This window comes from Piliocolobus tephrosceles, chromosome 6 (assembly GCF_002776525.5).
Source record: "Piliocolobus tephrosceles isolate RC106 chromosome 6, ASM277652v3, whole genome shotgun sequence".
NCBI lineage: Eukaryota > Metazoa > Chordata > Mammalia > Primates > Cercopithecidae > Piliocolobus > Piliocolobus tephrosceles.
The window spans coordinates 163,199,214-163,222,865 of record NC_045439.1 but is presented as its reverse complement, the minus strand read 5'-3'; the positions used below and the strand labels follow the sequence as shown (position 1 = coordinate 163,222,865).

Below are 23,652 nucleotides of genomic sequence, written 5' to 3'. Positions count from 1 at the left end.
AAAAAAAAAAAAAAATGAACTTTTACCTCATACCATAAACAAGAATTAATTTGACATGCACCATGGACTTCAGTGTGAAAGCTGGGGCCAGGCACGGTGGCTCCCACCTGTAATCCCAGCACTTTGGAAGGCCAAGGTGGGCAGATTCCTGAGATCAGGAGTTCGAAACTAGCCTGGCCAACGTGGCGAAACCCCATCTCTACTAAAAATACAAAATTAGCTGGGAGTATGCCTGTAATCCCAGCTACTCGGGGAGGCTGAGACAGGAGAATCACTTGAACCCAGGAGGCAGAGGTTGCAGTGAGCCGAGATCACACCACTGCTCTCCAGCCTGGGCAACAAGAGCGAGATTGTCTTTAAAAAGAAAAACAAGGGCGCCGGGCGCGGTGGCTCAACCCTGTAATCCCAGCACTTTGGGAGGCCGAGATGGGCGGATCACGAGGTCAGGAGATCGAGACCATCCTGGCTAACACAGTGAAACCCTGTCTCTACTAAAAATACAAAAAACTAGCCGGGCGAGGTGGCGGGCGCCTGTAGTCCCAGCTACTCAGGAGGCTGAGGCAGGAGAATGGCGGGAACCTGGAGTGCAGTGGCCAGATCTCAGCTCACTGCAAGCTCCGCCTCCCAGGTTCCCGAGACTCCGTCTCAAAAAAAAAAAAAAAAAAAGAAAAACAAGGGCCAGACACAGTGACTCATGCCTGTAATCCCAGCACTTTGGGAAGCCGAGGCAGGTAGATCATGAGGTCTGGAGTTTGAGACCAGACTGGCCAACGTGGTGAAACCTCATCTCTACTAAAAACAAAAATTAGCCGGTCATGGTGGCACACACCTGTAGTCCCAGCTACTCAGGAGGCTAACACAAGAGAATTGCTTGAACCTCAGTGGCGGAGCTTGCAGTGAGCTGAGATCGTGCCACTGTGCTCCAGCCTGGGCGACAGAGAGAGACTCTGTCTCAGAAAAAAAGAAAAAGAAAAAGAAAAAAATATATATGAAAGCTGGAACTGGAAAAAACAGAATGTGGAAGTTGGAACTAGAAAGCTTCTAGAAGCAAACATGGGAAAGCAACACCACAAACTTGGGGTAGGCAAAGATTTCTTACATAAATTCAAAAAAGGGGCCGAGCACGGTGGCTCACGCTTATAATCCCAACACTTTGGGAGGCCGAGGTGGATGGATCACCTGAGGTCAAGAGTTCCAGACCAGCATGACCAATATGGGGAAACCCCGTCTCTACTAAAAATACAAAAATCAGCCAGCTGTGGTGGCCGGCGCCTGTAGTCGCAGCTACTTGGGGCTGAGAGGAGAATCGCTTGAAACCCAGGAGGCAGAGGTTGCAGTGAGCCGAGATCACGCCACTGCATTCCAGCCTGGGCAACAGAGCAAGACTCCATCTCAAAAAAAACAAATATTGGTGAATTAGACATCACCAAAAAACATTGCTAGGAAAATGGTAATACAGGCCATAGACTGGGAGAGAACATTTCCCCTTACCCCTTTTCAGGAACCATGTCATGCCCAGAGGCAACCACTGTTGCCCAGGGTGTCCAGCAGTAACTATGTTCAGAGTGTATGAAGCCATTTAAAATGAGTAAGACAAGCTTTTTTTTTTTTTATTTCATTGATGCAAGATCTTGCTCTGTTGCCCAGGCTGGAGTGCAGTGACACAGTCTTGGCTCACTGAAGCCTCAACCTCCCGGGCTCAAGCACTCCTCCCTCAGCCTCCTGAGTAGTTCAGACTACAGGTATGCACCACCATACACGGCTAACCTTTTTTTTTTTTTTTTTTTTTTTTAAAAGAGATGGGTTTTCAGCCAGGTGCAGTGGCTCATGCCTGTAATCCTAGCACTTTGGGAGGCTGAGGCGGGCCAATCACTTGAGGCCAGGAGTTCGAGACTCACCTGGCCAACATGGTGAAACTCCATCTCTACTAAAAATACAAAAAATAGCTGGGCGTGGTGGCAGGCACCTGTAGTCCCAGCTACTCTGGGGAGGCTGAGGCATGAGAATTGCTAAACCTGGGAGGTGGAGGTGGAAGTGAGCCAAGATCACACAACACCACTATAGTCTGGGTGACAGAGTGAGACTCTGATTGAAAAATTAAAGAAAAAATCAAAAAGACGAGGTCTCACCATGTTCCCCGGTTGATCTGAATTCCTGGGCCCAAGTAGTCCTCTGGCCTCAGCCTCCCAAAGTGCTGGGATTACAGGTGTGCGCCACTGCACCCAGCCCAAGACATTTTTTTTAATGAGCACAAAGAGGCAAGGAAGGCACAAAAATAGCCAATTAAACCACACAAGCACCAAAGCCTCTGGCATGGCTAAAATAAAAAGACTGGCATGTCAAATAATTGTCAAGGATTTAGAGCAACTGGAAATTACAAGATCGTACAAGCACTTGGGGAAACTATATGGCATTTTCTCACAAAGGTTAACATGTATCTACGCCTGAGAAGCAGCAGTTCACCCTTAGGTATTTATCCAAGAGGAATTTTTTAATGTGTCCATGCAGAGATTTGTATCTGAATATTCATAAAAGCTAAAAGCTAGAAACATCCTGATGACCGTGAAGAGGTAGATGGATCAACAATGAAGTATATGCACGCAGTGGAATGCAATTCAGCTGTGAAAACGCACAGCAAATCCACAAAACAACATAAGGGAATTCCAGGAACTTTATGCCGGAAAAAAAAGCCAGACTTAAAAGGATCCATTATTTAACTGGTAAAACTAGTCTCCAGTGATAGAAATTCCAACAGTGGTTGTCTCTGGGCCATGACGTGTTACCTGAAAAGGGGTTAGGGGGAAATTTCTGGGGGTGATGGGTGCATTCTGTGTCTTCATTGGTTCCACAGGTACATGCATGTGACAAAACTATTGAACTCTATCAAGGGTGGGGCTGGGTGTGGAGCAACTGGAAATTTCTTTATTTTTTATTTTTATTTTTATTTTTTGAGATGGAGTCTCGCTCTGTCCCCCAGGCTGGAGTGCAGTGGCGCGATCTCGGCTCACTGCAAGCTCCGCCTCCCAGGTTCACGCCATTCTCCTGCCTCAGCCTCCCAACTAGCTGGGACTACAGGCGCCCGCCACCGTGCCCGGCTAATTTTTTTTTTTTTTTTTTTGTATTTTTAGTAGAGATGGGGTTTTACCATGGTCTCGATCTCCTGACCTCGTGATCTGCCCGCCTCGGCCTCCCAAAGTGCTGGGATTACAGGCGTGAGCCACCACGCCCGGCAACAACTGGAAATTTCTTACATTACTGGTGGAAATGCAGATGGTACAGCCAATTTGGTTTTTTTTGGTTTTTGTTTTGTTGGGTTTTTTTTGTTGTTTGTTTTTTTGTTTTGTTTTGTTTTGTTTTTTGAGACAGAGCCTCCCTCTGTCACCTAGCCTGGATTGCAGTGGTGCAATCTCACCTGGAGTGTGTTTTCAGATGACTTTCCTAGCAGCACATCCCAGGAGGTTTCTTAGGCCACACAATGTCTTTAAAGCTGCAGGTGGCTTTGGGCCAGGTGCTCTCCTATGGGGGCCACGAACAAGGTGGAGCTGGACACCAGCACGGTGCTTCCCAACAGAATCCAGGGGTCACTTCTGCTTTTGTAATTGAATAAGTAAAACAGCATCTGAATGATTTTTTAATTTGTATTTCTTTTATTTTTAAAATTTTTATTTTATTTTATTTATTTTATTTTATTTTATTTTTTTGAGACAGAGTCTCGCTCTGTTGCCCAGGCTGGAGTGCAGTGGCACAATCTCAGCTCACCTCAACCTCTGCCTCCTGCCCTAGTCTCCTGAGTGGCAGGGACCACAGATACACGCCAGCATGCCCAGCTAATTTTTGTATTTTTAATAGAGACGAGGTCTCACCATGTTGACCACGCTGTTCTTGAACTCGCCCTCAAGTGATCCATCCACCTCGGCCTCCCAAGGTGCTGGGATTACAGGCGTGAGCCACTGCCCCCGGCCTTATTTTTAAAATATAGATGAGGTCTCGCTATGTTGCCCGGGGTGGTCTCAAACTTTGGGGCTCAAGCACAATCCTGCATTGGCCTCCCAAAGTGCTGGGATTACAGGTGTGAGCCACTGTGCCCAGCCTTGGTACAGCCAATTTGGAAGAGTTTTTCAGTTTTTTACACTGTTAAACATATCTGTATTAAACATATTTTTACAATGTTAAACAACTTCTCACCCAGCAATCTCACTCCTAGGTGTTTACCCAAGAGAAATGAAATGTATATTCAGACAAAAACCTGTACACAAATGTTTGTAGTGGTTTTACGAATAAGTGCCAAAACTAGAAACGGTCCACATGACCGTCAACTGATGAATGAATAAACAGCTTCAATTTACCCAGTGGAATACTGCGCAGAAAGGAAACAAGACCTTGTAACAACTTGGATGAGTCTCAAACACTTGAGTTTTCTGAATGAGAACATCTTTACACGGAATGTAACAAAGCTGTTCCTTTGCTCATGTGTGTGGAAAGGCTAAGGCCATGCTGCACATTGCCCTATCCTATGTGTAAAATGGACTGGGACCAGGCGCCGTGGCTCACGCCTATAATCCCGGCATTTTGGGAGGCCAAGGCAGGCGGATCATTTGCGGTCAGGAGTTCGAGACCAACCTGGCCAACATGGTGAAACCCCACCTCTACTAAAAATACAAAAAAAAATTAGCCAGGCCTGGTGGTGGGCACCTCTAATCCCAGCTCCTTGGGAGGCTGAGGCAGGAGAATCGCTTGAACCTGGGAGGCAGAGCTGCAGTGAGCCGAGATCGCACCATTGCACTCCAGCCTGGGCAACAAGAGCGAAACTTCATCCTAAAAAAGAAGAAGAAGAAGAAAACCTACTGTTGGAGAGATTCTGTGAGACACACCCTTAATCTATCCACAGAGCCTTTAGTGTCGCTAATGGGTACTCTGAGGTACCATTTATTAATCTTTTTGACGTCAGACGCTCAGTGGGTTACACCTGTAATCCCAGCACTTTGGGAGACCAAGGCAGGAGAATCGCTTGAGCCCGGGAGTTTGAGACCAGCCTGGCCAACGTGGTGAAATCCCGTCTCTACTAAAAATACAAAAGTTAGCTGGGCATGGTGGTGCACGCCTGTAATCCCAGCTACTCAGGAGGCTGAGACAGGAGAACCGCTTGCACCCAGGAGGCAGAGCTTGCAGTGAGCCGAGATCGCACCATTGCACTCCAGCCTGGGAAAACAGAGTGAGACTCCGTCTCAGAATTTAAAAAGAAAATAAAAGTTAGGCCTGGTAGCGCACACCTGTAGTCCCAGCCACTCGGGGGCTGAGGTGGGAGGATTATTTAAGCCCAGAAGATCGAGGCTCTAGTGAGCTTGATTGTGCCACTGCACTCCAGCCTGGGCGGCAGAGTGAGTTCGTGTCTCAAAACAAAAAGAGTTTCCAGTTGGGTGCTGTGGCTCACACCTGTAATCCCAGCACTTTGGGAGGCAGAGGCAGGCGAATCACAAGGTCAGGAGTTCGAGACCAGCCTGACCAACATGGTGAAACCTCGCCTCTACTAAAAATACAAAAGTTAGCCAGGCATAGTTGTGCACACCTGTAATCCCAGCCACTCAGGAGGCTGAGGCAGCAGAATCGTTTGGACCTGGGAGGTGGAGGTTGCAGTGAGCCGAGATCGCGCCACTGCACTCCAGCCTGGGTGACAGAACGAGACACTGTCTCAAAAAAAAAAAAGTTTCCAATCACATCCTGAGCATCGTCTCCAGAACACGTTTTCTTGGCAGTGCCATATAGTTTATCCCTGCTCGACAGTCACTTTCTTATTTTAGCATCATTTGCCATATGGGGAGGCTAAAACATTTCGAAACCATTAATTCTGTCTCCTTTTTGGTTAAAATCTTTCTCTTAGTTAATGCACTCCTCTCACATTTTGCTATAACCAGCAGGAAGAAACCAGGCAGCATCTTCAATACTTTGCTTGGAAAATCTCATTAGCTAGGTCACCCCATTTATTAGGTATGGTCTTTTTTTTTTTTTTTTTTTTTTTTTGGCGGAGTCTCACTCTGTCGCCCGGGCTGGAGTGCAGTGGCGCGATCTCGGCTCACTGCAAGCTCCGCCTCCCGGGTTCCCGCCATTCTCCTGCCTCAGCCTCCCGAGTAGCGGGGACCACAGGCGCCGCCACCGCTGACTCTGGATCCTCTGGCTCCCGAAGGAGGCATCTGACTCATCGTCACGATGAGAGGCCCTAGCCTCTGCAGCACCGCCACACCACCGCGGCCAGAAGCAGCAAGAACCGAAGCAGTTTTGGGTCCCCTCCCCGGGGGCCCCAGCACACAATGGGCATGCCAGCTTGTTCCTCCTCCTCACTTTACATCCATCTTCCTTTCCTGACGCAAGCCTTGTGGGCAGCAGGCTCCGGCGTCGAATGCAGACAATAGGCAGCCCTATGGAAACGGATTAATCAGTTCACACAATTAACTGTGTAAGAGCAAAGCCCGCAGCGGGTCCACGATTATCCACATGTGTGGGTGATATGCATACACACATATATACATGTATGTATGTCTCACACACATGTATATTAATGGCTCTGCTCTTGGACATACAGATTTTGGTACAGAGAGGAGACGCTGCTGCAGCAAAACCTAAGTGGGCGTGGCTCTGGGACCAGAGTTTGAGGAGAGTGTTGATGACACAAAAGTGCTTTGAACACACTGTTCTTAGACTTTGGACTTTGAGGACATCGCTGAAGAGGGCTTAAAAGAAAGTGAGAAAAATGTTATTGGAAATTGAAGGAAGACTTTCACCAAGTAGCAGCAGAAAGTTGAGCCCTGCTGTTACCTGAAGTTACATGGATAGGACAGAATATACCTAATAAGGCCGGGCGCGGTGGTTCACGCCTGTAATCCCTGCACTTTGGGAGGCCGAGGTGGGCGGATCACAAGGTCAGGAGATCGAGACCATCCTGGCTAACACGGTGAAACCCCGTCTCTACTAAAAATACAAAAAATTAGCCGGGCGGTGGCAGCGCCTGTAGTCCCAGCTACTCGGGAGGCTGAGGCAGGAGAATGGCGTGAACCTGGGGGGCGGAGCTTGCAGTGAGCTGAGATCGCACCACTGCACTCCGGCCTGGGCGACAGAGCGAGACTCCGCCTCAAAAAAAAAATGGCTAAGAGGGACCAGAGACCAGACCTCCGTGCTTCCAACCACTGGTTTTGTTATACATGAACTGCCTCTTTCCTGTCCTGTATCTGATGCGGACCAGACGGTGCTCAAGACCCTATCACTAGTACCTCTTCCATGTGGAATGTTAAATATGCCTTGCCAGGAAGAAAAAGACCAACTTGACTAATCAGATCCTCATAACTATGCATGAAGTCTGACAGAGAGATGTTCAAATGTTGTTACACTTCCCTAACCTTTGTCTGAATAAGCATTCCCAAACATCTCACTTTGGAACACTGACTTCTGTTCTTTGACATCTGTAGGCCGGGTGCGGTGGCTCACGCCTGTAATCCCAGCACTTTGGGAGGCCAAGGCGGTTGGATCACCTGAGGTCAGGAGTTCAAGAGCAGCCTGGCCAACATGGAGAAACCCGTCTCTACTACAAATACAGAAAATTAGCCAGGCGTGTTGGTGCATGCCTGTAATCCCAGCTACTCAGGAGGCTGAGGCAGGAGAGTCACTTCAACCCGAGAGGCGGAGGTTTCAGTGAGCTGACATCGCGCCACTGCACTCCAGCCTGGTGACCACGTCAGACTCCGTTTCAAAAAAAAAAAAAATAGTAATTTATTATAAGGAAGTCCTTATACTGTTGCCTGTGGCTGCTGTAACACATTACCATAAACCTGGTGGCTTAAAACAACAGATATTCATTCTCTTGAAGTTCTGGAGGCCCAAAGGCCAAAATTTAAGGGAGCGATAGGGCCATGCCCCCTCCATTCTTTGCCTCCCCAGTTTCTGGGGGCTGCCAGCATTCTATGACTGTGACTGTGGCTGCTTCACTCCCCTCTCTGTGTTTACACTGCCTCTTTCTGGGTCTGCTCTCTGCGCGTCGCTTGTAAGCACACTGTTTATTGGATTTAGGGCCCCTTCGGATAATCTAAGATGATTCCATCTCAATAACTTAGTCATATCTGCTAAGTCATATCTGCTAAGACCCTTTTTCTTCATATAAGGTAACTCTTAAGTCTGTCAGGACTTCTATAACAAAGCACCATAGACTGGGTGGCTATAAACAGGAGAAATGTATTACTCACAGTTCTGGAAGCTGAGCACCCAGGATCACGGCACCACCGAGTTGGTGTCTGGTGAGGGAATGGAGGAATTTGAATCCAAAAATGCATGCTGTGTTTCATGCTGGAGGAGAGCCATCTCCCTGTTCCACTGGTGTTTGTTTCTCTACCTGTTACTTCTGCTTTCTCACCTTTCCTTGCTGTGCTTTTCCTGTAGTGGTTGGAAGGTGGATGCTCACAGATTCCAAATGCACGTGACCAGTTCTTGGCTCCAGCCTCGGCCTGGGTTCCCCAGAAATACAACCTGAGACAAAGCCGTAGGTGCCTCCACTCCGAGATGGGGCGCAGTGCCCGTAGTGGGAGTCAGAGAGTGCTCTAGCAGGAGGAGGAGAGAGATGGAAGAGGAGGGGGAGGAGGGGGGAGCTGATGGATGTGGGGCCATCTCCGTAAGCTGGCACTGCTCAGTGTGCCTGCCCCGCCTCTCGGGATGTCCCTAGAAGCCATGTGGACTGCATCAGGAAGGAAAGAGGAATTTGCCTGTGAGTGCCTCTTGTTAGTCAAAGGTGCAGGGAATGTTAAGTCTCTGCATAGCCGCATGGGTTATGTGTGATTTCAGAGGACTCTGATGTCTCCTGGTGACAGGGAAGCCCCAGGGCAGGAGGTGAGAGATCCAGGCGGGCACCAGGGAGACCTGTGGTTGGGTTCTTGGTTGGAGTCCACATATTTTCACTGCAGAAGAAACCAAAGTCCTAAAGATAGGCTGTGATGTGAGTGAGAAAGTTCCAACTCTAAACTCCCAACCAAGGTTCCCACGGCGAGTCAGCTCGGGTTAGGTGCCCACTCCAGCTTGAACAAGGTGTGGCAAGAAGTAAGAGATCAGGTTGTACAAACATAGCAGCTGAGATCATACTACTGTGGAATGGCGGGATCAGTTGAGCAGGAATTAAAGTTCCTCCTGGTTGGCTGGGCACATGGCTTACACCTGTAATCCCAGCCCTTTGGTAGGCCCAGGTGGGAGGATCCCTGGAGTTCAGAAGTTCAAGGCCAACCTGGACAACAAAGTGAGATCCTGTCTCTAGAGAAATAAATAAATAATAAATTTAAAAGACCAAGACAAGTGTGATTTAAGGGGATATGTATGGGTGCCAAGTTAACAAGGGGTGGGTTGTGGTGGTCTTTTTATTTTGTCAACCTGGTGAGGCTACTGTCCCAGCTGTTCTATCAAATACACACCCCGTGTTGCTAGAAGGTATTTATTGGATGTGATTAAATTTCATATCAGTTGACTTTAAGTAAAGTAGATGATGCCAGACAGTCCAGCTGGGCCTGATTCAATGAGTTTGAGGACCTTGAGGCAGAGCTCCAGCTTCCTGAGAGAAGGCGGAATGGTAGCCCCAAAGCTGTCTGCTTCGTAATCCCTGGGCCGTGTGACTATGTTAGTTTACATGGCAAGAGGAGAATTAAAATTGCAGATGGAATTAAGGCTGCTAGTCAACTGACTTGAGAAAGAGACGTTACCCTGTATTATCTGGGGGACAGGGATGTTGTCACACAGACTTCTAAAGGTAGAAGAGGGGACAGGAGCACAGTCCAAGAGAAAGGTGTGAGGCCAGAGCAACCTGACAGCAGTGCCAACTGTGGGCTTTGAAGATGGAGAAAGTCAAGGGAATGAGGCAGGATCCAGGAATGTGAGTGGCCTCTAGACCAACATGGAGAAATCCCGTCTCTACTAAAAACACAAAAACTAGCCAGGCGTGGTGGCACATGCCTGTAATCCCAGCTACTTGGGAGGCTGAGGCAGGAGAATCGCTTGACCCTCGGAGGCAGAGGTTGTGGTGAGCCGAGATTGAGCCATTGCACTCCAGCCTGGGCGACAGAGCAAGACTCTGTCTCAAAAAACAACAACAACAACAACAACAAGAAACAAGCTGGGGAAAGGGAAGACAGGGAAGCAGATGTGGTCTTAACACCTCTAGAAAGGAACGCAGTCCTGCTGACATGTCAGTGTTGGCCCAGCAAGACTCAGATGAACTCCTGAACTGCAGAAGTGTAATAGAATAAATTTGCATCATTTTAAGCCACTGTTGCCTGTGGCTGCTGTAACACATTATCATAACCTGGTGGTTTAAAACAACAGATAGGCCAGGCACAGTGGCTCACTCCTGTAATCCCAGCACTTTGGAACGCCAAGGCAGGCAGATCACGAGGTCAGGAGATCGAGACCATCCTGGCCAAGATGGTGAAACCTCATCTCTACTAAAATACAAAAAATTAGCCAGGCGTGGTGGTACACACCTGTAGTCCCAGCTACTCGGGAGGCTAAGGCAGGGGAATCGCTTGAACCAGGGAGTCGGAGATTGCAGTGAGGTGAGATTGTGCCACTGCACTCCAGCCTGGCAACAGAGCAAGACTCTGTCTCAAAAAACAAACAAACAACAACAACAAAAAAACTAGATATTAATTATCTTGAAGTTCTGGAGGCCGGAGGCCAAAATTCAAGGCAGCAATAGGGCCTTGCCTCCACCATTCTTTACCTACTCAGTTTTGGGGGCTGCCAGCATTCTATGACTGTGGCTGTGTGGCTGCTTCACTCCCCTCTGTGTGTTCACACTGCCTCTTTCTCTGGGTCTGCTCTCTGAGTGTCTCTTGTAAGCACACTGCTTATTGCATTTAGGGCCCCTTCAGATAATGTAAGATGATGCCATCTCAAGAAGTTAGATCTGCTAAGACCCTTTTTCTTCATATAAGGTAACTGTCTTAGTCTGTTAAAGCTGCTATAACAAAGCACCATAGACCGGGTGGCTATAAACAGGAGAAATGTATTACTCACAGTTCTGGAAGCTGAGTACCCAAGATCACAGCACCACAGAGTCGGTGTCTGGTGAGGGCCCAGTGTCTGGTTCTCAGTGGCTGTTGTCTGGCTGTGTCTTCACATGGCAGAAAGGACAAGGCATTTCTCTGGGGTGTCTTTTATAAGGGCACGTGTCCCACTCATGAGGACTCTACCCTTGTGACCTGTCACCTCCCAAAGGCCCCGCCTCCTAATACCATCACCTTGGTGATGGGGTTTCAACATATTAGTAACATTCACAGGTTCCAGGGATTTGACATGGGTATTTGCTGGGGGATGCTTTTTCAGTTTACCAGAGCCACTAAATTTGTAGTAATTTGTTGTGACCATGACAGAAACCTAAAAACAGGACAGTATCTTTTTTTTTTTTTTTTTTTGAGAAAGGGTTTTCTCTTTTTTGCCCGGCTGGAGTGCAACGGAGTGATCTTGGCTCACCACAACCTCTGCCTCCTGGGTTCAAGCAATTCTCCTGCTTCAGCCTCCCAAGTAGCTGGGATTGCAGGCATGTGGCACCACGCCCGGCCTTCTCCATGTTGGTCAGGTTGGTCTCGAACTCCCGACCTTAGGTGGTCTACCCGCCTCAGCCTCCCAAAGTGCTGGGTTTACAGGGGTGAGCCACTGCCCCAGCCACAGGACAGTAACTTTCTGAGGGCCTGCCCTCCAGATTTCAGACTGGCCCAGCCAGCCCCCATAGTGCATAAGCCAATTCCTTGCAGTAAATCTCCTACTGATTCTCCTTTTCTGGTTGAACCCTGACTGACATAATATGCCTGAGTCAATATCAGCCTGACCAAGATGCAGAATATTTCCAAGTCCCCAGAAGTTTCCCACACACCTCTTTTCTTTTTCTTTCTTTTTTTTTTGAGACAGAGTCTTGCTCTGTCGCCCAGGCTGGAGGGCTGGAGTGCAGTGGCACAATCTCGGCTCTCTGAAAACTCTGCCTCCTGGGTTCACGCCATTCTCTTGCCTCAGTCTCCTGAGTAGCAGGGACTACAGGCGCCACCACCACGCCTGGCTAATTATTATTTTTTTTTTTGTATTTTTAGTAGAGATGAAATTTCACCGTGTTAGCCAGGATGGTCTCGATCTCCTTATCTTGTGATCTGCCCACCTTGGCCTCCCAAAGTGCTGGGATTACAGGCGTGAGCCACTGCACCTGGCCTGTCCACCACACACCTCTTTTCAGTCCATCCTACTCCCTGCAGACCACCTCACCCAAGCAAACACTTTCTGACTACTTCTTTTTTTTTTTTTTTGGAGACAGAGTCTCACTCTGTCACTCAGGCTACAGTGCGGTGGCATGATCTTAGCTCACTGCAACCTCTGCCTCCTGGGTTCAAGCGATTCTTCTGCCTCAGCCCCCTGAGTAGCTGGGATTACAGGAACCCAGCACCACACCCGGCTAATTTTTTGTATGTTTAATAGAGAAGGTGTTTCTCCATGTTGGCCAGGCTGGAGCTCCTGACCTCAAGTGATCCGCCCGCCTCGGCCTCCCAAAGTGCTAGGATTACAGGGGTGATCCACCACGCCTGGCCAATTTCTGACTTCTGTCATCAGTAAGTAGTGCTGTCTGTCATGGAAGTTCATATAGATGGAATCCACAATACGTATGTTGTCTTTTGTGTGTGGAAAATTATAGAATAATTTTGAGGTTCATCTGTTTTATACTACTAGTATATCCATTCTCTTCCCCTTTTAAAAACTTTTTTTCAGTATTTAATGTTTTGATTTTTGTGTGGTAAAATACACATAAAATTTGCCATCTTAGCCATTTTCAGTGCATAGTTAAGTCTATTTACATTGCTGTGTAGACCAGGTGCGGTGGCTTATGCCTATAATCCCAGCACTTTGGGAGGCCAAGGCAGGTGGATCATGAGGTCAGGAGATGGAGACCATCCTGGCTAACTCAGTGAAAACCCGTCTCTACTAAAAATACAAAAATTAGCCAGGTGTGGTGGCAGGCACCTGTAGTCCCAACGGGAGGCTGAGGCAGGAGAATGGTGTGAACCCGGGAGGAGAGCTTGCAGTGAGCCAAGATCACGCCACTGCACTCCAGCCTGGGTGACAGAGCGAGACTCCATCTCTAAAATAACAAAACAAAACAAAACAAAACAAAATAAAAAACACATTGCTGTGTAACTGCCACCGCTATCCATCTCCAGAAATCTTTTCATCTTGCAGACCTGAAACCCTGCACCCATTACACAACTCCCATTTCCCCTTCTCCAGACCCTGGCAACCACCATCCCACTTTCTGTCTCCCAAATGTAACTCCCTAGGCACCTCATCTGAGTGCAGTCACACGGTGCATCTCCGTTTGTGCCTGGCCCATTTCATTTAGCACAGTGTCCTCAAGGTTCGTCCATGTGGCAGCATGTGACAGTTTCTCCACTTTTAAAATCTGAATAATATTCCATCATATGGATATACTGCCTTTTGTTTATCCGTTCACCTGTCAGTGGACACTTGGTTTCTTCCACATTTTAGCTGTTATGAAGACGGTTGCTATGCCTGTTGTCCCAGGATTTGGGAGGCTGAGGCGGGAGAATCACTTGAACCCAAAAGGCGGAGGCTGCAGTGTGCCAAGATCATACTACTGCACTCTAGCCTGGGTGACAGAGCAAGACTCTGTTTTAAAAAAAAAAATGTTGCTATGAACATGGGTGTACAAATATCTCTTCAAAATCCTGTTTTCAATTTTTTTGGTATATATCTTGCTTTTTTTTTTTTTAGGAAACATCATATTGTTTTCCATAGTGGCACTATTTTACATTCCCACTAAGAGTACAGAGTTCCAATTTAATCAAATCCATGCCAACACTTGTTACTTTATTATTATTATTATTATTATTATTATTATTATTAAGATGGAGTCTCACTCTGTCACTCAGGCTGGAGTGCAGTGGCAGGATCTTGGCTCACTGCAACCTCTGCCTCCTGGGTTCAAGCAAGTCTCCTGCCTCAGCCTCCCAAGTAGCTGGGATTACAGGCATGAACTACCACTCCCGGCCTTGTTTGTTGATAGTAGGCATCCTGATGAGTGTGAAATGGAAGAACACAAAAACAAATCCTTTTGATTTGTTCTTTCCTTTTTATTGCTGAGTAATATTCTATTATATGAACCGTATTTATTTATCTATTCTCCTGTTTGTGCACTTTGGGTTGTTTCTAGTTTTTTTCGATTATAAATAAGCTGGTAAAAATATTCATTATGCAGCCAGGTGTGGTGGCTCATGCCTGTAATCCCAGCACTTTGGGAGGCCTAGGTGGGCGGATTACCTGAGGTGGGGAGTTGGAGACCAGCCTGACCAACATGGAGTTGGTCTCTACTAAAAATGCAAATTAGCCTGGAGTGGCTGCACATGCCTGTAATCCCAGCTACTCCGGAGGCTGAGGCAGGAGAATCGCTTTAACCTGGGAGGTGGAGGTTTTGGTGAGCAGAGATCAGGCCATTGCACTCCAGCCTGGGCGATAAGAATGAAACTCTGTCTCAAAAAAAACAAAAAAAAGACAAAAAAAGAATAGTCATTATACAAGTTTTTGTGCAGAGATTAATTTGTATTTCTATTAGGTAAATACTTAGAATTACCATCAGGCCGGGCGCGGTGGCTCACGCCTGTAATCCCAGCACTTTGGGAGGCCGAGGCAGGTGGATCACGAGGTCGGGAGATCCAGACCATCCTGGCTAACACAGCGAAACTCCGTCTCTACTAAAAATACAAAAAATTAGCTGGGCGAGGTGGCGGGCGCCTGTAGTCCCAGCTAGTCGGGAGGCTGAGGCAGGAGAATGGTGGGAACCCGGGAGGCGGAGCTTGCAGTGAGCTGAGATCCCGCCACTGCACTCCAGCCTGGGCGACAGAGCGAGACTCCTTGTCAAAAAAAAAAAAAAAAAAAAAAAGAGAGACGTAGAATCACCGTCATAGGAGATACATATGTTGAATAAATATATGTTGAATTTTATAAAAGACTTCCAAAGTGGTTTCTTTCTGAAGTGTGAGTCTTTGGCCCTATTTTTCCTGCATTGTCATTGTATTGTTGCCCGGGTTCTTTACATATTCTGGACACAAGCTCTCTGTTACATGTACTGCAGTATTGTCTTGCAATATTGTCTATGCCTTTTCACTCTTTTAACATTATCTTTTGATGAGAAGTTTTAAATTTCTATCAAATCAATTTATGATTTTTTTCTAAAGGTACTAACCCTACATTTTTGAGAAATCTTGCCTACCTCTACTCTACAGTTATAAAATTATTCTCTTATGTTTTCTTCTAGAAGCTTTGTATCTTTAGCTTTCAAATTTAGGTCTATGATCCATACACAGTAAGTTACTTTTTGTACATGCTATTGGGGAGTAGGTTGAGTTTGTTTTTCCACATCGTTATGCGGTTATTCTAGTACCATTTTTTAAAAAAAGTTTCTTTTTTCTTCTTCTTTTTTTTTTTTTTTTAAATACGGAGTCTCTCTCTGTTGCCAGGTTGGAGTGCAGTGGCCTGATCTCAGCTCACTGCAAACTCCATCTCCTGGATTCAAGCGATTGTCATGCCTCAGCCTCCCGGGTAGCTGGGAATGCAGGCGCCCACCACCACACCCAGCTAATTTTGGTATTTTCAGTAGAAACAAGGTTTCGCCATGTTGGCCAGGCTGGTCTCGAACTCCTGACCGCAGGTGATCCGCCCACCTCGGCCTCCCAAAGTGCTGCGATGACAGGCGTGAGCTACTGCGCCTGGCCGGGATTACATATTTTAAATTATCACAGTATAACTTGAATTTGGGTTCTGTCGTGTCATCTACAATGTAAAAACATTTGGAATCTAATTTTGGACTCCACCCTAGGCACAGAAAAGCAGTAATCTGCTGATTTGAAAATGTGTGGACTGGGAACCAGAATGTCATCCAAACCCCCGTTTTGCAGGAATGTGAGAAAGTGCCATCTGAATATTGAGTCAGCTGGTAGATTGTCTCAATCCGCTGTCAGGAGTCATTTGCTGCTTTTTGCCTTACACAGAGCACAGGCGGGCGTAACCAAACCTTCACAATCTAGAGGCCGGACTAGAATATCCGATGCTCATCCTTACGGTTCTCCGTGAGAACCAGGGGTCGCGGGCGAAGGGGGAGTGAGGTTGCTGGGGCCGAGCAGGGGTTTAGGGCAGTTTGCCTAGGCACGCCTGTGAGCAGCTCACTCCCCTCAGCGTTTCCGTGTGAGGTCTGTTACTTCACCGGCCTTTCAAGATTGTGTTCTGGCACGAGCTCAAATCCGGTTTTCTTCCCGTTCCGGCAGGTCGGCGCTCGGATTTGCCCCCGGCTCTCGTGGGCGACGGGGCCGCAGGGGCCGGTGGGGGGTCCCCAGCTGGGTCTGCGCGCCCACCTGCCGCTCCTGGAACCCGCCGACGGGCGCAGGTGAGTGCCTCCTGCCGGGCGGGGCGGCGCCACGGGGCGGCGCCACAGGGCGCCGGGGGCATCCCCCTGAGCTCCTTCCCGGCGGAGCCCCGGGACGGCGGGCGGACCCCGTTCCTCCGCGCTCCGAGCCGGACGGACCCGCGGGAGGACCCCACGCCCGCTCCGCCCCGACCCCGTCGTCCCGCGCAGGCTGAGGTGGCGCCGGCCGGCAGGTGGCCAGGGGCTCTCCGCCTGGGAGGACACCTTCGGCGGCCGGCGTGGGGGAAGCGGCCGGCCGAGGACGCCCGGCCGGGAGGAGGGAGCGGCCGGGGCCGCGGCCGGGAGGGAGGAGCGCCGGGAGGAAGAGGCCGAGCCGGGAGAGCCCCCGCCCCGGAGGAAGGGGAGGAGGCCGAGTGTTTCCTGGCGCATTCCCGGCCAGCCCGAGTGACTCACTCGGCCAAGGAAACTCCCAGGGCCCGCCCAGGACCCCCAAGCCGCCGCGGACCCAGGTGAGAAACCCCGCTCGCCCGCGCCCGCCCGGCGGCCTCCGTGGGGTTCGAGTCCCCCTCGGAACCTGGGCCGGCCAGGGCGGCGGCGGGGCTGGGACAGAGCCCCCCAACCCCGGCGGCGCGGCCTCCCCGGCGGCGCGGCCTCCGGGATCGCCCTGGTCCCCGCGTCCCCCAGGTCGCGACCCCGGGCTCCCGCGTGTCCTGGGCTCCAGGTCCCCGCACTCCCTGCACCGGCTTCCCGGGCCCCTCGCCCCCGGCCTTTCGGCCTCGGCCCCGAGCTCCCCGCCCCCCGCGTTCTCCGCCTCGCGCCCCGGGATCCCGGATTCCGCGCCCCGGCACGTGGCACAGCTCCAGTGGGGAAAGAATACCTTAGTGTTTCACGTTTTTGTTGGAAAGTAAGGAGCAAGGAGATTGCTAATGTTGCGCTAAGGTCGCGCAGCAAGATCTGAACCCGTTTTTGTTTGGTGCCCCTGTGAGCACCGGAGGGAGTCGGCGGAGCCATTCCGTGCATTCTTGGAGAGAGGAGTTTTGGGCTTTGTTAAAGAGGCGCGATTGTTACGGGGGCCGCACTGTTTCGCACAAGCGTCTCAATTGTGTATTTTAAGGGTGAAATGCGTGAGCTTAATTTGCAGCACATTGTGGGTGTGACAAGAAGGGTGGAAGAATAATTGGAAAACGGGGTTGATGGAGCGTATTTTAAGCTGAGAGGGGCGTCTGGACGGTGTCAGCTCCGCTGTGAAGTCCAATCAGGGAGCGGCTGCTGATTGAGCCCAGCGCCGCGTGGTCGCCGCTGGGGACTGAGGCTCGTGAGCGTTTGTTTTCTGGCGGCGCTGGGCGCCGTGGCCGCGCAAGAAACGGTGGTGTTTCTTGGAGTCGTCCGGCGGACTCCGGAATGAGGCGTGGTCGGAGCCGCGGTGATGCCCGGTGCAGGGCGCGCATTGCTGTGCTTGACAGCTTGGTGGCTGCGACACAGTTCCGGCCAGGCCGGGACCCGCGGGGGCCCCACGCGTGCTGCCGTGATGTCTAGCTCTGCAGGCACGGAGCCTGGAAGAACGAGTCGCGTTGTGAGTGGGCGCGGACCGTAGCAGGTGTGCACTTGCAGGGCCAGTAGGAAGAGAGTGCCGGTGCCCTCACTGCGACCGAGGCGCCCTGGAGTCGTGGTGGAGGACGTTTCCTGCGTTAAGACAGGTGTCTGCGGCGCGCTCAAAGAAAATATACCCCCTAAGTTTGTGTGCGTGTTTAAATTTATTTTAAAATTTACATATAGTAAGATTCACTTTTTGGTGTGCAGTTCAGTGAGCTTTTAACAGATGCGTGGACTGTAGTGACTGCCACTGCTGTCAGGATACTCAGGAAGGCAGCCTCTCTCCTCCCCGCTCTTGCAGCCACCTGTCTGTTCCTCAGTCCTCCTGCTTTGCCCGTTCCAGGATGTCACATGTGGGCTTGCAATCTGGCTTGTTTCACTTAGCATAAGGCGTTGGACATTCAGCTATGCTCTGGTTTGTCACTGAAGAGTAAAGATACAAGGGTCTGAAAAATGTGGCTCTCGGATACAGCCTGAGAGACTAAAATGATAAAGTACTGAGAAAAATTACAAAACTATAGTTCATTAAAAACATTAAGCAGTATGGAACCGTGTATGCTAGAAGTGAAATTCCCTCGATACTTCTAAGTCGTATACAGTCTTATCTCTGCGTAAGCAATTTTAAAAATAACATAGCGAGATCATATTGCATATATTATCATACATTTTTCACTTAATGATGTTAGGTTAGTTAAAGATCTTAGCAATCTTTACATGTTGATATATACAGTATATACACACAGATTTCCTTCAATCTTTTAAATAACTCTATAGTATTCTTTTTTTTTTTTTTTTTTTGAGATGGAGTCTTGCTCTGTGGCCCAGACTGGAATGCAGTGGTGCAAACTCGGCTTACCACAACCTCTGCCTCCTGGGTTCAGGTGGTTCTCCCACCTCAGCCTCCTGAGTAGATGGGATTACAGGCACGTGCCACCATACCCGGCTAATTTTTGTCTTTTTAGTAGAGACGGCGTTTTGCCATGTTGCCCAGGCTGGTCTTAAACTCCTGACCTCAAGTGATCCACCCGCCTCAGCCTCCCAAAGTGCTGGGATTACAGGCACGAGCCACTGTGCCCGGCCAAATGACTATAGTATTCTGTAGTGTGGATGTTTCATAATTTTATCAGCCTCCTGTTAATTGACATTATAGTTATTTACTGTTTTTCACCACTACAGTCAGTGCTTGTGTCTGTATCTTTGTACACATACTCAAGTTTATAATGCTAAAGGTGACTTTGGGTTTAAATAATAGCTAAATTCTTTTCTTTTCTTTTCTTCCCCCCCCCTTTTTTTTTTGAGATGGGGTTTTGCTATTGTCGCCCAGGCTGGAGTACAGTGGTGTGATCTCGGCTCACTGCAAACTCCGCCTCCTGGGTTCAAGCAATTCTCCTGCCCCAGCCTCCCGAGTAGCTGGGATTACAGGTGCCTGCCACCACACCCGGCTAATTTTTGTATTTTTAGTAGAGACAGGGTTTTGCCATGTTGGCCAGGCTGGTCTCAAACTCCTGATCTCAGGTGATCCACCCACCTTGGCCTCCCAATGTACTGGGATTACAGGCGTGAGCCACCACGCCCGGCCAAAACATACTTTATAGTGTGAAGTTTTAACTAACGTGTCCAAGCTATTCTCATTGTTTTTCCTATTAAAATTTAGCCAGCCCTTAGAGGCCATAGATAAAGCATGGATTAATTACATTGACATAATTTAAAAACCTTATTTTAGCCAGTGCAATAATATCAGACAAGTAAAAGGCATACAGATTGGAAAGGGAAAATTGTCCCTATTTGCTGACAACGTGATTATCTACATAGAAAATCCAAGGAATCTATGAAAAAGCTACTAGAACTAATTAATGAGGTTAGCAAGGTTACAAGACACAAAGTCAACACACAGAAGGCGACCTTATTTTTCTTTTCAACTCTTGTTGCCGGGCTAGAGTGCAATGGTGTGATCTTGGCTCACCGCAACCTCTGCCTCCCGGGTTCAAGTGATTCTCCTGCCTCAGCCTTCCAAGCAGCGGGATCACAGGCATGTGCCACCACGCCTGGCTAATTTTGTTTTTTTAGTAGAGAGGGGATTTCTCCATGTTGGTCAGGCTGGTCAGGAACTCCCAACCTCAGGTGATCCGCCCACCTCAGCCTCCCAAAGTGCTGGCATCACAAGCGTGAGCCACCGCGCCTGCCCTGGCGACCTTATTTCTACATACAGCAGTGCCCCTTATCCGTGGGGAGATACATGCAAAGTCAACACTATACAAGCTGACCTTATATCTGTTTACAACAGTCCCTGTTATCCATGGAGGATACGTTCCAACGGATGCCCAGAACCTCCGGTAAGACAGAACCTTTTGTGTACTGTGCTTTTTTCCCTATACATCTATGCCTATGATGAAGCGTAATTTATAAACTAGGCACAGAAAGAGATTAACAACAACTATTCATAATATAGAATAATTATATACTGAAACAAGTTACATAAATGTGTTCTCTCTTTCAAAATATCTCTTTGTATGCACTCACCTATTTTTGGAGGGCAGTTGACTACAGGCAGCTGTAACTGGGGAAACAGAAATTGCAGATAATGAAACTACAGATAAGTGGGGACTACTATACTAGCAATGTACAATTAGAAAGTTAAATTTGGCCCAGTGCAGTGGCTCACGCCTGTAATCCCAGCACTTTGGGAGGCCAAGGTAGGTGGATCACGAGGTCAGGAGTTCGAGACCAGCCTGGCCAACATAGTGAAACCCTGTCTCTACTAAAAATACAAAAATTAGCTGGGCATGGTGGCGTGTGCCTGTAGTCCCAGTTACTCAGGAGGCTGAAGCAGGAGAATCGCCTGAACCTGGGAGGCGGAGGTTATGGTGAGCCGAGATCGCGCCACTGCACTCCAGCCTGGGCAACAGAGCGAGACTGTCTCAAAAAAAAAAAAAGAAAGTTAAATTTAAAAACACACCATTTCGTTTGCTTCAAAAGAATCAAATACTTAGATATACATCGAATAAGACTTACAGGATCCGTATGCTGAAGATAAGAGAAATCAAAGATCATTTAAGTAAGTGGGGGGACATACCATGGTCAGTGGTTGAAACACTCAACATGGTAAAGACATCAGTTCTCTTCATATTAATCCATAAATTTAACCCAATTCCAATTTTAAAATATTAGCATGCTTTAAAAACAAAAATTTTAAACAATTTTGTTTATTGAGGTATAATGTACCTAATTTGTAAAATTCACCTACTTTTAAGTATATGGTTGGCTGACCGGTGAACAAGGGGGGTTAGGGATGCCAACTCCCTGTGCAGTTGAAAATCCGAGTGTAACTTTTTTTTATTTTTTGAGAAGGAGTTTCGCTCTTGTTGCCCAGGCTAGAGTGCAATAACACGATCTTGGCTCACTGCAACCTCTGCCTCCCTGGTTTAAGCCATTCTCCTGCTTCAGCCTCCCAAGTAGCTGGGATTACAGGCGCCCGCCACCACGCCCGGCTAATTTTGTGTTTTTAGTAGCTACGGGGTTTCACCGTGTTGGTCAGGCTGGTCTCGACCTCCTGACCTCAGGTGATCCGCCTGCCTCTGTCTCCCAGAATGCTGGGACTACAGGCGCCCGCCACCATGCCTGGATAATTTTGTTTGTTTGTTTTTGTATTTTTTTTTTTTAGTAGAGACGGGGTTTCACCGTTTTAGCCAGGATGGTCTCTATCTCCTGACCTTGTGATCGCCTGCCTTGGCCTCCCAAAATGCTGGGATTACAGGCATGAGCTACCGCGCCCGGCCTTTTTTTTTTTTTTTTTTTTTTGAGAGGTGTCTCTCTGTCGCCCAGGCTGTGGAGTGCAGTGGTGTGATCTCGGCTCACTGCAACCTTCGCCTAACCAGGTTCAAGAGATTCTCCTGCCTCAGCCTCCTGAGTAGCTGGGATTACAGGCACCCGCCACCATGCCCGGCTAATTTTGTATTTTTAGTAGAGACGGAATTTCACTATGTTGGCCAGGCTGAACGAGTATAACTTTTGACTTCCCAAAAGTTAAAACTACGAATAGCCTGCTGTTGACCAGAAACCTTACCGATAACATATGATTAACACAGATTTTGTAAGTTATGTGTATTACATACTGTGTTCTCATAATAAAGTAAGCTAGAGAAAAGAAAATGTTAAGAAAATCATGAGGAAGAGAAAATAAACTGACTACTCATCACGTGGAAGTGGATCATCAGCAAGGTCTCCAACCTCAGTGAGCAGGCCGAGGAGGAGGAAGTGGACGGGTTGGTTTTGCTGTCTTGGGGGTGGCAGAGGGAGAAGTGGAGGAGGTGGAAGGGGGGGCTAGAGAGGCGGGCATACTCCGTGTGACTTTTACTGGAAAAAGTCTGCAAATCAGTGGACCCGCATGGTTCAAACACGTGTTGTTTCAGGGACAACTGTACAATAATTTTTAGACGATTTCTGGAGCTGTGCAGCCATCACCATAATCCAGTTTTTGTTTGTTTGAGACAGGGTCTCAGTCTGTCACCCAGGCTGGAGTGCAGTGGTGTGATCTCAGTTCACTGCAATCTCCACCTCCCGGGTTCAAGTGATTCTCATGCCTCAGCTTCCCAAGTACCTGGGATTACAGGAGGTGCCACCAAGCCCAACTACTTTGTTTGCATTTTTAGTAGAGATGGGGTTTCACCATGTTGGCCAGGCCAGTCTCGAACACCTGACCTCAAGGGATCCACCTGCCTCAGCCTCCCAGTACTGGGATTACAGGGATGAGCCATCGTGTCTGGCCTGTTTTTGTTTTTTTAATTTTAATTATTTTTTAAAATGGAGATGGGGTATCATTATGTTGCCCAGGCTGGTCTTGAACTCCTGGGCTCAAGCAATCCTCCTTTCCTCCCGAAAGTGCTAGGATTACAGAGGTGAGCCACCATGCCCGGCCTTGCTCATCTGTTGATGGACAGGTTGATTCTGTGTCTTGGCAGTTGTGAAAGGTGCTGCAATAACCACGGGGCGCAGATCTCTCTCGGACGTACGGATTTCATTTCTGTTGGATATATGCCCAATAGTGGTGTTGCCGGGTCATGTGGTAGTTCTATTTTTAATATTTTGAGGAACCCCCGGCACTGTTTTCCCTAATAGTTATACTGATTTACATCCCCACCAACACTGTACAAGGGTGTCCTTTTCTCCACACCCTGGACCGCACTTATTATCTTTTGTCTTTTTGACAAGCGCCAGTCTAACAGGTGTGAGGTGATAGGCGTTGTGGTTTTGATTTGGATTCCCTGATGATTAGCGATGTTGAGCGTTTTTTCATGTACCTGTTGGCCACTTGTACACCTTCTTTTGAGAAATATCCATTCAGATCTTTTACTATTGAGTTGTTTGAATTCTTTGTATATTTTTGTTGTTAATCCCTTATTAGTTGTTTGCAAATATTTTCTTGCATTCTGTAGATTATCACTTTGTTGATTTCTTTGCTGTGCAGAACCTTTTTCGTTTGCTGTGATCCCATTAGTCTATTTTTTCTTTTGTGGCCTTTGCTTTTGAGGCTTTATTTCCTCAAAATAAGCTAGGCACAGAACGATAAGTACCGCATGGTCTCACTCATGTGTGGAATCTGAAAACGCTGATGTCACAGCACAGAGCAG

At 48.3% G+C, this 23,652-nt stretch overlaps 1 protein-coding gene across 5 annotated transcripts in view; it reads left to right on the top strand.

Annotated features, from left to right (window-relative positions):
* The first annotated feature begins 16,333 nt into the window (after nt 1-16,333).
* CYFIP1 (cytoplasmic FMR1 interacting protein 1) overlaps nt 16,334-23,652 on the top strand; it is a 115,454-nt gene continuing 108,135 nt past the window's right edge. For 2 of the 5 annotated variants that reach the window (XM_023197898.1, XM_023197902.1), the window contains exon 1: nt 16,816-16,941. The gene's annotated coding sequence lies outside the window, so the exon portion shown is untranslated. Of the gene's footprint in view, nt 16,454-16,815; nt 16,942-23,652 lie in introns of those variants that run through there. The other 3 variants (XM_023197900.1, XM_023197899.1, XM_023197901.1) reach the window with 3 other exon arrangements.